This window comes from Balaenoptera acutorostrata, chromosome 11, assembly GCF_949987535.1.
Source record: "Balaenoptera acutorostrata chromosome 11, mBalAcu1.1, whole genome shotgun sequence".
NCBI lineage: Eukaryota > Metazoa > Chordata > Mammalia > Artiodactyla > Balaenopteridae > Balaenoptera > Balaenoptera acutorostrata.
The window spans coordinates 15,268,461-15,281,502 of NC_080074.1; positions in this window are offsets into that span (position 1 = coordinate 15,268,461).

The following is a 13,042-nucleotide window of genomic DNA, read 5'->3' on the forward strand; positions in this document are numbered from 1 at the left end:
TGGGATTTTCATGTTGTCCAGAGAGCATGATTTGGGTCCATCTGGACCGGTTGAGTTCGAAGATGCTGTTAATTATTAATCAAGCACCTTGGAGTATGCGAAGTTGTTATGATAGATTCTGATCTTTAAAAGATCTTGCTTTAAAACTAATATCTGAAACACCAGTGATCCGAAGAGAAGATAATGTTATAAGGGGAACATGTCATAGAGAACTGAGTGGTGATTGAAGTTGTACCTTGCAGACAGACATGTTGTAAATGAACAAAGTGCCAAGCATATAGTAGGTGCTTAACACATTAAAAATCACCATTCCTGCTTTGCAGTTTACCCAACATTTTTACATATGGTTTTAGTCCTTAATAAATGAGGGAGGACTAACAGGCAGGGTCGACGCCCCTACTCAGCCTTGAAGCAGCTACAGAAGACTGACCATTGCCCCTCTGCTTCCCATAGGAATGTGGGAGTAAAATCTCTGAGGGGGGGATGAAACAGGAGGGGAGGGGTCAGGGCACAACCTTTAAAAGAATGACATAGCCATAGGACATGACAAAAACTGGTTAGAACCAACTAGATCCAAGATGGCAGAAGATTCAACTTCCAGTGGACCTTGAGCCTCATTATATGCTCATTGTAATACATTAGCATATGCTAAATGACATGACACCACAGGTGCCATGACAGTTCCTAGGCCGACCATCGAAGTCAAAAAGTGAGTGGTGCCCCAATTTCTGGGAATCTCTGCCCCTTTTCCAAAATAGTTGGAATAATCCTCCCACTCATTAGCCTATGAAATTACCCAACCCATAAAAACTAACAACCCCATATTCCAGGGCCTCTCGCCTTTTGAGACGAACTGCATTCTGTATGTGGAATGTGTATCTCTCTAAGTTCACTTCTTATCTAAAAGGAGGGAGGGAGGATTGTGTGAGCCATTCACTGGAATTTAATGAAGTTGGCAAGATAGGTATTATCGCATCATTACAAATTAGAATGTAGCCTCAAAGATCAAGCAGCTTGGGGACTTCCCTGGTGGTGCAGTGGTTAAGAATCCGCCTGCCAATGCAGGGGACACGGGTTTGATCCCTGGTCCAGGAAGAGCCCACATGCCACGGAGCAACTAAGTCCATGCGCCACAGCTACTGAGCCCGTGTGCCACAACTACTGAAGCCTGCATGACTAGAGCCAGTGCTCCGCAACAAGAGAAGCCATCACAATGAGAAGCCCACACACTGCAACAAAGAGTAGTCCCCATGACTAGAGCCAGTGCTCCGCAACAAGAGAAGCCATCACAATGAGAAGCCCACACACTGCAACAAAGAGTAGTCCCCATGACTAGAGCCAGTGCTCCGCAACAAGAGAAGCCATCACAATGAGAAGCCCACACACTGCAACAAAGAGTAGTCCCCATGACTAGAGCCAGTGCTCCGCAACAAGAGAAGCCATCACAATGAGAAGCCCACACACTGCAACAAAGAGTAGTCCCCGCTCGCCGCAACTGGAGAGGACCCAACCCAGCCAAAAATAAATAAAACTTTAAAAAAATCAAACAGCTTGCCCAAGGGCACCAACTAATGACAAAGCCAGGCATAGAGAGCCAGGTGTTTTGACTCCCAAGTTTAATTTTTTTTTTTTTTTTTTTTTAATTTCTGGCCACACCATGCAGCATGTGAGATCTTAGTTCCCCAACCAGGGATCAAACCCGTGCCCCCTGCAGTGGAAATATGGAGTCTTAACCACTGGACCGTGAGGGAATTGCCCCTGTTTTCTTGATGTCACACTGTCTCATTTAACCACTTTGTGCTGCTTTTTCTAATCAGTACAAGAACCAGCCAAGAGCAGTCTGGAACTTTTAACATGGAGCACTCACAGAAATTTCTGTTAAATGGGATTAGTCTTCTTGCTTGGCCTTGTTGAGGCAGGTCAGAGATCTTGACCACCGTTAAGGATTCTGTGTGAACTATAAAGGTTTTATTCTGCTTGATGAATGTGTATAAAACAGGCCTCTCCTTTTGCTTTGTGTCCTAGCCCACGAATCAGTGAATGTCAGGTAGCCCTCAAAACACAGCATCTCCAGGGACCCCAGGACCCTGTAAACATTTGCCCCACTTCAGAGTGTTAGCTTGAGACAGACTTCTGGAGTTTGCCTCACCTCTGTTGCTACATGTTTTCTTTCCCAGAATGGGAGAAAATTGTGTATAATCAGGCACCAAGACACTTGCCCAAGTTACTGGGGGAAGGAGACCCCTTTGCTCTAGATTCTAAATTAGTATTTTATTAATCAACAATAGTTTTATTCTTAACTGTGAGCAGAGCACTGTGCTAGATCCTAGGGAAGTTCGCAAAGATTATCATATTCTACCTTCAAGAACTTAGAGTCTAGTTGAGAATGTGGAACAGATGTGCATACTTTTCAAACAAAAGCAACTCAAAGCAATTTAAGCGTTGACTGATAAGTGTGAAGAATACGTGTTGTAGGGAAAAGACACAATTCCAGCCCATCGTTGTACACAGCCACACTACTTCAGAGGGGTGTGTGTGCTCTAAGCCTCCACTTCCTCACCTCCCATGCTGTCCTTGATTCTTCTTAATCCTGGTTGTGCCCTTACCACTCCAAGGAAACTACTCACCAACGTCACCAGTTACCTTGTGGTTGCTAGTTAGATGGACCAATTTTTGTTTGTATTTGCCTTGTGTAGTATTTGGTACTATTAATCACTCTTGGAACACTCCCTTAAAACGTTTTCACTGGGTGAATTCCCTGGTAGTCCAGTGGTTAGGACTCTGCACTTCCATTGCAGGAGGCGCGGGTTTGATCCCTGGTCAGGGAACTAAGATCCCACAAGCCACAGTGCAGCCAAAAAATTTAAAAATTTTTTTAAAAAACAAAAAGTGTTCTCACTGGGCTACATCCTAGCCCTTTTCCCACTGTGCATATACTTCATGGCTCATTGTCACCCACTCCCATGGCTGGTGACCCCACGTTCACATCTCCAACCCACACCTGCTGGACAGCTCCACCTAAAGATCCCATAGACATCTCAAAATCAACATGTAAATTCAACTCATCATTTTTCCTTCTTTCAAGATCTGTTCCCAGTCTCAGGGAAGACACTACCACCGGCCGATCACTTAAGACAGAAATTAGTGTCTTCTTTGATTCTCACCTCTCTTACCTTCTTTCAAGTCTTGTCAATTCTAACGCTTGGCTATCTCTAAAATGCTTGCCTCTCTTCATTTTCAGTGCCTACATCACTTACCTGTTCAGATCCTTACCTGCCATCTCTGAGACTATGCATTAGCTGGTAGCCTGCCCCGCATAAGTCCTCTTTTCTTCCGGTAATAGAACCCATATGTTTCTTAGCGAACCATTCCGCCTCCATTCTGAGTTCATGTGGTTTGTTGGGTGGACTGACTCCACCCCTAGACTCACACCTGGGTACCTGCATCACTTCCTCCGCCCCAAGCCCCCAGCCCCAGGAACTGGTTGAGGAATTGGCACATGATCCAGTTAGAATAAAAGCTAGCCCAGGGAGTTTTTTCTGTTACCCAAGAGCAAGGTGCCCTTTCTCCCCTGGTGTTGCTAAGAGGATATGATGTAGGCCTGGGCCTCTTGCTGGTCATCTTGCCATTTGAGCAAACTTGCCTGAGAAATGGGACCCACATAAAGGAAAGCAGAGCTGAAAAAGCAGAAGATTTGAACTGGACTTATCCGTGCCCAAAAGCAGGATACCCTTGGACTTCTCAGTTATGTGAGAGGAAAAAAGTGTACCTTTGTGCTTAGGTCAGTTTGAGTTGAATTTTCTTACAACCATAAGATTCCTGGCTGGCACAGTGATGTGATGATGGAAGTAGGCAGGAAGAGAAGAGTCAGCTGAATCCACAGTTTCATACCTGAGGTACTGAAAGAAGGATGGCTCCCCTCTCAGAAACAGAGATTGCTGAGGAAAACTGATTTCAAGAGGATCGTGAGTTTGGCATTAGACACGTTGAATTTAAGGTGCTTCAGACCATGGAGGAGGCAACTGAAGATGTATTACAGGGGCTGAGAGGAGAGACTCTAAACGGATTGTTAGATTTCAGAGAAAATGAGATTTTTCAGGACTCAGACTCTGAGGAAATCTAGCACCAGAGCATGAGAATCCTCCCTAATAATCTTAATAGCTAAGATTTATTGAGCATTTCCTATAAGCTGGAGATGGTTTTAGGACGGACGTAATTGAGATAGCAAGAGGAAATAACACCCCTCCAAGCTGTCCAATAATAAGGAACCTGAAAAATGGTAGATCTGAAAGACTCAATAGGCATTTCTTGAGATGTTAGTTGTGGTCCTTAAACTTGTGGAGGTCAGGGACGTTCTTTGAGAATCCAATAAAAGCTAAGCTAGACCTCTCCCCAGAAATATGTACAATCAATCACACAAAAGTTTGCATATAACTCATAGGGTTTACCAAGGTTATCTTTGTTAAATCACATGGATGTGTGTGCGAGAGAGAGAGAGAGGGATAAAGACTGGAACATCTCCTTGTGCCAGAAAATAAGGAAAAGCTCAATGAATAATGGGGACATGTAAGAGGAACCAGCTTGAAGGGGTTTCTCCACCCCCAGTCAAGTTAGAAACAATCTGAACACTCAGGAACAGTATTTATCAAAAATAATATTAATAGGTGACAACCTACTGAATGAGTCGATACTGATAAAAATAAATGAATAAATTAATTGAGAAAGTAGGGAAAGCTCTTCCTTATAGGAGAAGGCCAACTAATAAATATGGAAGGACTAATAGAGATAGAGAATCAACATTTGGCAACCACTATGGAGGTGACTGATGCATATAGGAGTTGTCAATAAACATGAAGGTGAGTTGGTGGAAGTTTGATGAACAGGATATTGGCATAATATCAGAACACCTCTCCCTCCCTCAAAGACTAATCAATTACAAAGGTGAATTTAAGGTAGAGAAACCTGGCAGATTGATCAAGGTTAACATGGCCAATGGTGGGCTGACTCACATCTCCTGGTGTGAGGCAGAGAGGAACACAGCACCATCTCTGAGATGTTCCTGTCGAGAACGCATGGCCTGAATCCGGTCATGAGCAAACATTGAAAGGACCCAGGTTGAAGGTCATCCTACAGAACGAAGGCCTATGCACTCAAAACTGTCAAGGAAATGAAAGACAGGGAGAGGCTGACAAACTGTTCCAGACGGAAGGAGTCTGAAAAGACATAACAACTAAAGGCAATGTATATTCCTGGATAGGATCCTGGACCAAAAAGGAAACACTGACATTGTTGGGACAGTTGGTGAAATTTGAATAAAATCTGTAAACTGGTCAGTAGGGATATACCAACGTTGATTTCTTGATTCAGTGGTTATGCAGGGTGGTGTCTTTGTGTGATATTGTGATCTATAATAACTAATATAAATTTGGTCTTCACCCCTGGCTTTTGGCACAGAGCTCCTAAACCCTTGGAATTTCCTAAGTGATGAGTGATAAAGGTGCCTTGTTATTCATAACAAGCCCCTTTCAACCACATCAGAGTTTATATCAATGAGATAACTTTTGGAAAACCCCTAAGGAGGGGGGCTGGTTGCCAGGGGAGCCAACCACGTGATTAGAGGGTTGGAACTTTCAGCCCCAACCCTGGACCTCCAGGGAAACGTGAGGGGCTGGAGATGGACTTCAATCACCAATGGCCAGTAGTTTAATCAATCATACCTATGTAATGAAGCCTCCATAAAGACCCAAAAGGGGTTCAGAGAGCTTCCATGTTGGTGAAACAGAACACATCCATGTGCCAATAGGGTAGCACACCCAAAACTCCACGAGGACAGAAGCTCCTGTGTTCAGGACCTTTCTGGACCTCTCCGTTTGTATCTCCTCATCTGGCTGTTCATTTGGACCCTTTAATATTCTTTGTAACAAACCAGTAATCTAGTAAGTAAACTGGTTTCCTGGGTTATGTGAACCGCCCTAGTAAATTAATCAAACCCAAGGAAGGGGGTCATGGGAACCTCTGATTTATAGCCAGTGGGTCAGAAGCACAGGTGACAACCTGGACTTGTGACTGGCATTTGAAGCGGGGGAAGACCTGTGGACAGAGCCCCTAACCTGTGGGATCTGATGCTGTCTCCAGGCACATAGTGTCAGAATTGAGTTATATTTGTAGGACAACCAGTGTCCACTGAGAATTAGAGAATTGCTTGGTGGTGTTGGAAAACACAGACCTCGACCTTGTTTGGGAGTGTGAATGAAAATTAACAGAGCTCAGAAGCCAGCCAAACCCCCCGATGCTACACTCTGGAGCAGAGAAGGCAAGTGCCCAACACCCTGCATGACTCAGACCCGACGCCCGTCCCTCAGGCAACTGCACCTGACCAGGAAGCCCCTGACAGGAGGCTGCCCCTCAGGAGTCTCCGGGGCCCGAGAAGAGGAGCCCACGACAGGATGTCCGACCCTCAGGTGACTCCATGACAGGATGGCTGCCCGAGCCGTGTGGCTGACAGGGTCTTGGTGCTCCGGCTGGGTGTCAGGCATGACCCTCTGAGGTGGGAGAGCCGAGTTCAGGATATTGAACCACCACAGACCTCCCGGCCCCACGTAACATCAATCGGCGAGAGCTCTCCCAGAGATCTCCATCTCAACGCTAAGACCCAACTCCACTCAACAACCAGCAAGCTCCAGTGCTGGACACCCCATGCCAAACAGCTAGAAGGACAGGAACAAAACCCCACCCATTAGCAGAGAGGCTGCCTAAAATCATAATAAGGTCACAGACACCCCAAAACACACCACCGGATGCAGTCCTGCCACCAAAAAGACAAGAGCCAGCCTCATCCACCAGAACACAGGCACCAGTGCCCTCCACCAGGAAGCCTACACAACCCACTGAACCAACCTTACCCACTGGGGGCAGACACCAAAAACAATGGGAACTACGAACCTGCAGTCTGCAAAAAGGAGACCCCAAACACAGTAAGTTAAGCAAAATGAGAAGACAGAGAAACACACAGCAGATGAAGGAGCAAGGTAAAAACCCACCAGACCAAACAAATGAAGAGAAAATAGGCAGCGTACCCAAAAAAGAATTCAGAGTAATGATAGTAAAGATGATCCAAAATCTTGGAAATAGAATGGAGAAAATATAAGAAACGTTTAACAAGGACTTAGAAGAACTAAAGAGCAAACAAACAATGACGAGCAACACATAAATGAAATTAAAAATTCTCTAGAAGGGATCAATAGCAGAATAACTGAGGCAGAAGAACGGATAAGTGACCTGGAAGATAAAATAGTGGAAATAACTACCACAGAGCAGCATAAAGAAAAAAGTATGAAAAGAATTGAGGACAGTCTCAGAGACCTCTGGGACAACATTAAACACACCAACATTTGAATTACAGGGGTCCCAGAAGGAGAAGAGAAAAAGAAAGGGTCTGAGAAAATATTTGAAGAGATTATAGTTGAAAACTTCCTTAATATGGGAAAGGAAATAGTCAATCAAGTCCAGGAAGCACAGAGGGTCCCACACAGGATAAATCCAAAGAGAAACACGCCAAGACAGATACTAATCAAACCATCAAAAATTAAATACAAAGAAAAAATATTAAAAGCAGCAAGGGAAAAGCAACAAATAACATACAAGGGAATCCCCATAAGGTTAACAGCTGATCTTTCAGCAGAAACTCTGCAAGCCAGAAGGGAGTGGCAGAACATATTTTAAGTGAGGAAAGGGAAGAACCTACAACCAAGATTCCTCTACCCAGCAAGGATCTCATTCAGATTCGATGGAGGAATTAAAACCTTTACAGACAAGCAATAGCTAAGAGAATTCAGCACCACCAAACGAGCTTTACAACAAATGCTAAAGGAACTTCTCTAGGCAGGAAACACAAGAGAAGGAAAAGACCTACAATAACAAACCCAAAACAATTAAGAAAATGGTAATAGGAACATACATTTCGATAATTACCTTAAATGTAAGTGGATTAAATGCTCCAACCAAAAGACATAGACTGACTGAATGGATACAAAAACAAGACCTGTATATATGCTGTCTACAAGAGACCCACTTCAGACCTAGGGACACATACAGACTGAAAGTGAGGAGATGGAAAAAGATATTCCATGAAAATGGAAATCAAAAGAAAGCTGGAGGGACTTCCCTGGTGGCGCAGTGGTTAAGAATCCGCCTGCCAATGCAGGGGACTCAGGTTCGAGCTCTGGTCTGGGAAAATCCCACATACCACAGAGCAACTAAGCCCATGTGCCACAACTACTGAGCCTGCACTCTAGAGCCTGTGAGCCACAACTACTGAGCCTGTGTGCCACAAGTACTGAAGCCCGTGCACCTAGAGCCCACGCTCCGCAACAAGAGAAGCCACTGCAATGAGAAGCCCGTGCACCTCAACGAAAACCCAACGCCTCCAATAAATAAATTAATTAATTAAAAAAAAAAAGCTGGAGTAGCAATTCTCATATCAGACAAAATAGACTTTAAAATAAAGACTATTACAAGAGACAAAGAAAGACACTACATAATGATCAAGGGATCAATCCAAGAAGAAGATATTAACAATTGTAAATATTTATGCACCCAACATAGGAGCACCTCAATACATAAGGCAAATGCTAACAGCCATAAAAGGGGAAATCGACAGTAACACAATCAGAGTAGGGGACTTTAACACCCCACTTTCACCAATGGACAGATCATCCAAAATGAAAATAAGGAAACACAAGCTTTAAATGACACATTAAACAAGATGGACTTAATTGATATTTATATGAAACTCCATCCAAAACCAACAGAATACACTTTCTTCTCAAGTGCTCATGGAACATTCTCCAGGATAGATCATATCTTGGGTCACAAATCAAGCCTTGGTAAATTTAAGAAAATTGAAATCATATCAAGTATCTTTCCCAACCACAACGCTATGAGACTAGGTACCAATTACAGGAAAAAAAAAACTGTAAAGCATACAAACACATGGAAGCTAAACAATGCACTACTAAATAATTTGATTACTGAAGAAATCAAAGAGGAAATCAAAAAATACCTAGAAGCAAATGACAATGAAAACACGACCCAAAACCTATGGGATGCAGCAAAAGCAGTTCTAAGAGGGAAGTTTATAACAATACAATCCTACCTCAAGAAACAAGAAAAGGGGCTTCCCTGGTGGCGCAGTGGTTGAGAATCTGCCTGCCAATGCAGGGGACACGGGTTCGAGCCCTGGTCTGGGAGGATCCCGCATGCCATGGAGCAACTGGGCCCGTGAGCCACAACTACTGAGCCTGCGCGTCTGGAGCCTGTGCTCCGCAACAAGAGAGGCTGCAACAGTGAGAGGCCCGTGCACCGGGATGAAGAGTGGCCCCCGCTCGCCACAACTAGAGAAAGCCCTCGCACAGAAACGAAGACCCAACACAGCCAAAAATAAATAAAATTAATTAATTAATTTAAAAAAAAAAGAAACAAGAAAAATCTCAAACAACCTAACCTTACACCTACAGCAATTAGAGAAAGACAAAAAAAAAAAAAAAAACCAAAGTTAGCAGAAGGAAAGAAATCGTAAAGATCAGATCAGAAATAAATGAAAAAGAAATGAAGGAAACGATAACAAAGATCAATAAAACTAAAAGCTGGTTCTTTCAGAAGATAAACAGAATTGATAAACCATTAGCCAGACTCATCAAGAAAAAAAGGGAGAAGACTCAAATCAACAGAATTAGAAATGAAAAAGGAGAAGTAACAACTGACACTGCAGAAATACAAAGGATCAGGAGAGATTACTACAAGCAACTATATGCCAATAAAATGGACAACCTGGAAGAAATGGACAAATTCTTAGAAAAGCACAACATTCCAAGGCTGAACCATGAAGGAATAGAAAATATAAACAGACCAGTCACAAGTACTGAAATTGAAACTGTGATTAAAAATCTTCCAACAAACAAAAGCCCAGGACCAGATGGCTTCACAGGTGAATTCTATCAAACATTTAGAGAAAAGCTAACACCTATCCATCTCAAACTCTTCCAAAATATAGCAGAGGGAGGAACACTCCCAAACTCATTCTACGAGTCCACCATCACCCTGATACCAAAACCAGACAAAGATGTCACAAGGAAAGAAAACTACAGGCCAGTATCACTGATGAACATAGATGCAAAAATCCTCAACAAAATACTAGCAAACAGAATCCAGCAGCACATTAAAAGGATCATACACCATGATCAAGTGGGGTTTATCCCAGGAATGCAAGGATTCTTCAATATACACAAATCAATCAATGTGAAACAACATATTAACAAATTGAAGGATAAAAACCGTATGATAATAGATGCAGAAAAAGCTTTCAACAAAATTCAACACCCATTTATGATAAAAACCCTCCAGAGGGACTTCCCTGGTGGTGCAGTGGTTAAGAATCCACCTGCCAATGCAGGGGACAGGGTTTCGAGCCCTCATCCGGGAAGATCCCACATGCCACGGAGCAACTAAGCCCATGCGCCACAACTACTGAGCCTGCGTTCTAGAGCCTGCGAGTCGCAACTACTGAGCCCATGTGCCACAACTACTGAAGCCCACACGCCTAAAGCCTGAGCTCTGCAACAAGAGAAACCACTGCAATGAGAAGGCCACACGCCACAACGAAGAGTAGCCCCTGCTCAATCCAACTAGAGAAAGCCCATGTGGGACAATGAAGACCCAGCGCAACCAATAAATAAATAAAAATAAAATTAAACAACAACAACAACAAAAAACTACAATGAAGTATCACCTCACACTGTTCAGAATGGCCATCATCAAAAAATCTACAAACAATAAATGCTGGAGACGGTGTGGAGAAAAGGGAACCCTCTCGCACTGTTGGTGGGAACGTAAATTGATACAGCCACTATGGAGAACAGTATGCAGGTTCCTTAAAAAACTAAAAATAGGGGCTTCCCTGGTGGCACAGTGGTTGAGAATCTGCCTGCCAATGCAGGGGACACGGGTTAGAGCCCTGGTCTGGGAAGATCCCACATGCCGCAGAGCAATTAAGCCCGTGAGCCACAATTGCTGAGCCTGCGCGTCTGGAGCCTGTGCTCCCCAACAAGAGAGGCCACGATAGTGAGGGGCCCACGCACCGCGATGAAGAGTGGCCCCCACTTGCCACAACTAGAGAAAGCACTCGCACAGAAACGAAGACCCAACACAGCCATAAATAAAAACAAAAAACAAAAAAAACAAAAAATAGAACTACCATATGACCCAGCAATCCCATTATTGGGCAAATACCCAGAGAAAACCATAATTCAAAAAGAAGCATGTACCACAATGTTCATTGCAGCACTATTTACAATAGCCAGGACATGGAAGCAACCTAAGTGTCCACTGACAGATGAATGGATAAAGAAGATGTGGCACATATATACAATGGAATATTAGCCATAAAAAGAAACGAAATTGCGTTATTTGTAGTGGGGTGGATGGGCCTAGAGTCTGTCATACAGAGTGAAGTAAGTCAGAAAGCGAAAAAAAATGCCTTATGCTAACACATATATATAGAATCTAAAAAAAAAAAAGGTTCTGAAGAACCTAGGGGCAGGAGAGGAATAAAGACGCAGACGTAGAGAATGGGCTTGAGGACACGGGGAGGGGGAAGGGTAAGCTGGGACGAAGTGAGAGAGTGGCATGGACATATATACACTACCAAATGTGAAATAGATAGCTAGTGGGAAGCAGCCACATAGCACAGGGAGATCAGTTTGGTGCTTTGTGACCACCTAGAGTGGTGGGAGGGAGACGCAAGAGGGAGGGGATATATGTATACGTATAGCTAATTCACTTTGTTATACAGCAGAAACTAACACAACATTGGAAAGCAATTATACTCCAATAAAGATGTTAAAAAAAAATAAGAAAACAGAAACCTCATTTAAAATGGAGTCAGGAGGCCAGAAGAGGGAGCTCTCACGCCCACCACTTGCCATCAATTGCAGACCCAACAGCAAGAAGGTTACTACTTTACTACCCAGCAGGAGGAAGGAAGAATTTCTCCCAACCCGGTGACAGCCCAGCCAATGAGAGACAGTCACGGCACAGCTAATGAAAAGCTACTTTACCTGGAACTCCCAGTTTCCTCCAGAGGAGTCTTTGTTTATAACAGCCCCTCCCAACTTTCCCCTCTCCTTTATAAAAGAATCTTCCTCTCCTCTCTTCTCCTCAAGGGAGACCAGCAGATGAACCCCCTGCACAGTCTCAATTGTGAGAAACAATAAATTGCTGTTGTAAATTTTAGAGTGACTTCTTACACATTAGAAAACCTAGTATGTTTCTATTTCCATCCTCATACTTGAGAATTTAATCAATATCAACTGACTTTATGCTGAATAGAATTTTCCTCAAATTGGATAGAGTAGTTGTATTTCTCTGCAAAGCGATCCCTAACTTCCATTGGAGAATTGATTTGCGTATGGGTTAATAGTGATAATAGCACTTTTTAGAGAGATATTTTACTTATGTAGCCTCATTTCACCTTTACCACAACCCTGTGAGATGGAATAGGAGTTACTATCCTTAATTTTACAGATGAGAAAAATAGGTTCAGAGCAGTCATGTCACTTGCCCAAGGAAACGTAACCAATAAGTGCTGAAGTCAGGACTGGAATACAGGTCCTTTCTACTCCGTCAAGGTGCAGCTAGTGTCATGGGCCTCTGTGGGGAACGCTTGGATTACCTGCAGATGTCAAACCGAAATTACGTCAGGAAGTGTACTAATGTTCTGAATCAACTTTGGTTGCTGTGAATGTGAAAGGGGATTGATGGGGATCCCCTTATCAAGTAGGACCCCACTTTATTCCATTTGTCCCTCGTTTTTTTACATGGATATTGAGCTGAGTGTGGTAACCATGGCTCTCAAACAAGAAGAGCTTACAGGGGAACTTAATGTCAGTCTTCAGATACGCTGGTCTGATTGAAAGTTGTCTAGTCATTTGAATCTGCACAGGGCTGCTTTAGAACAGTAGAAGGAGAAGAGATGTTGGTTGAAAAT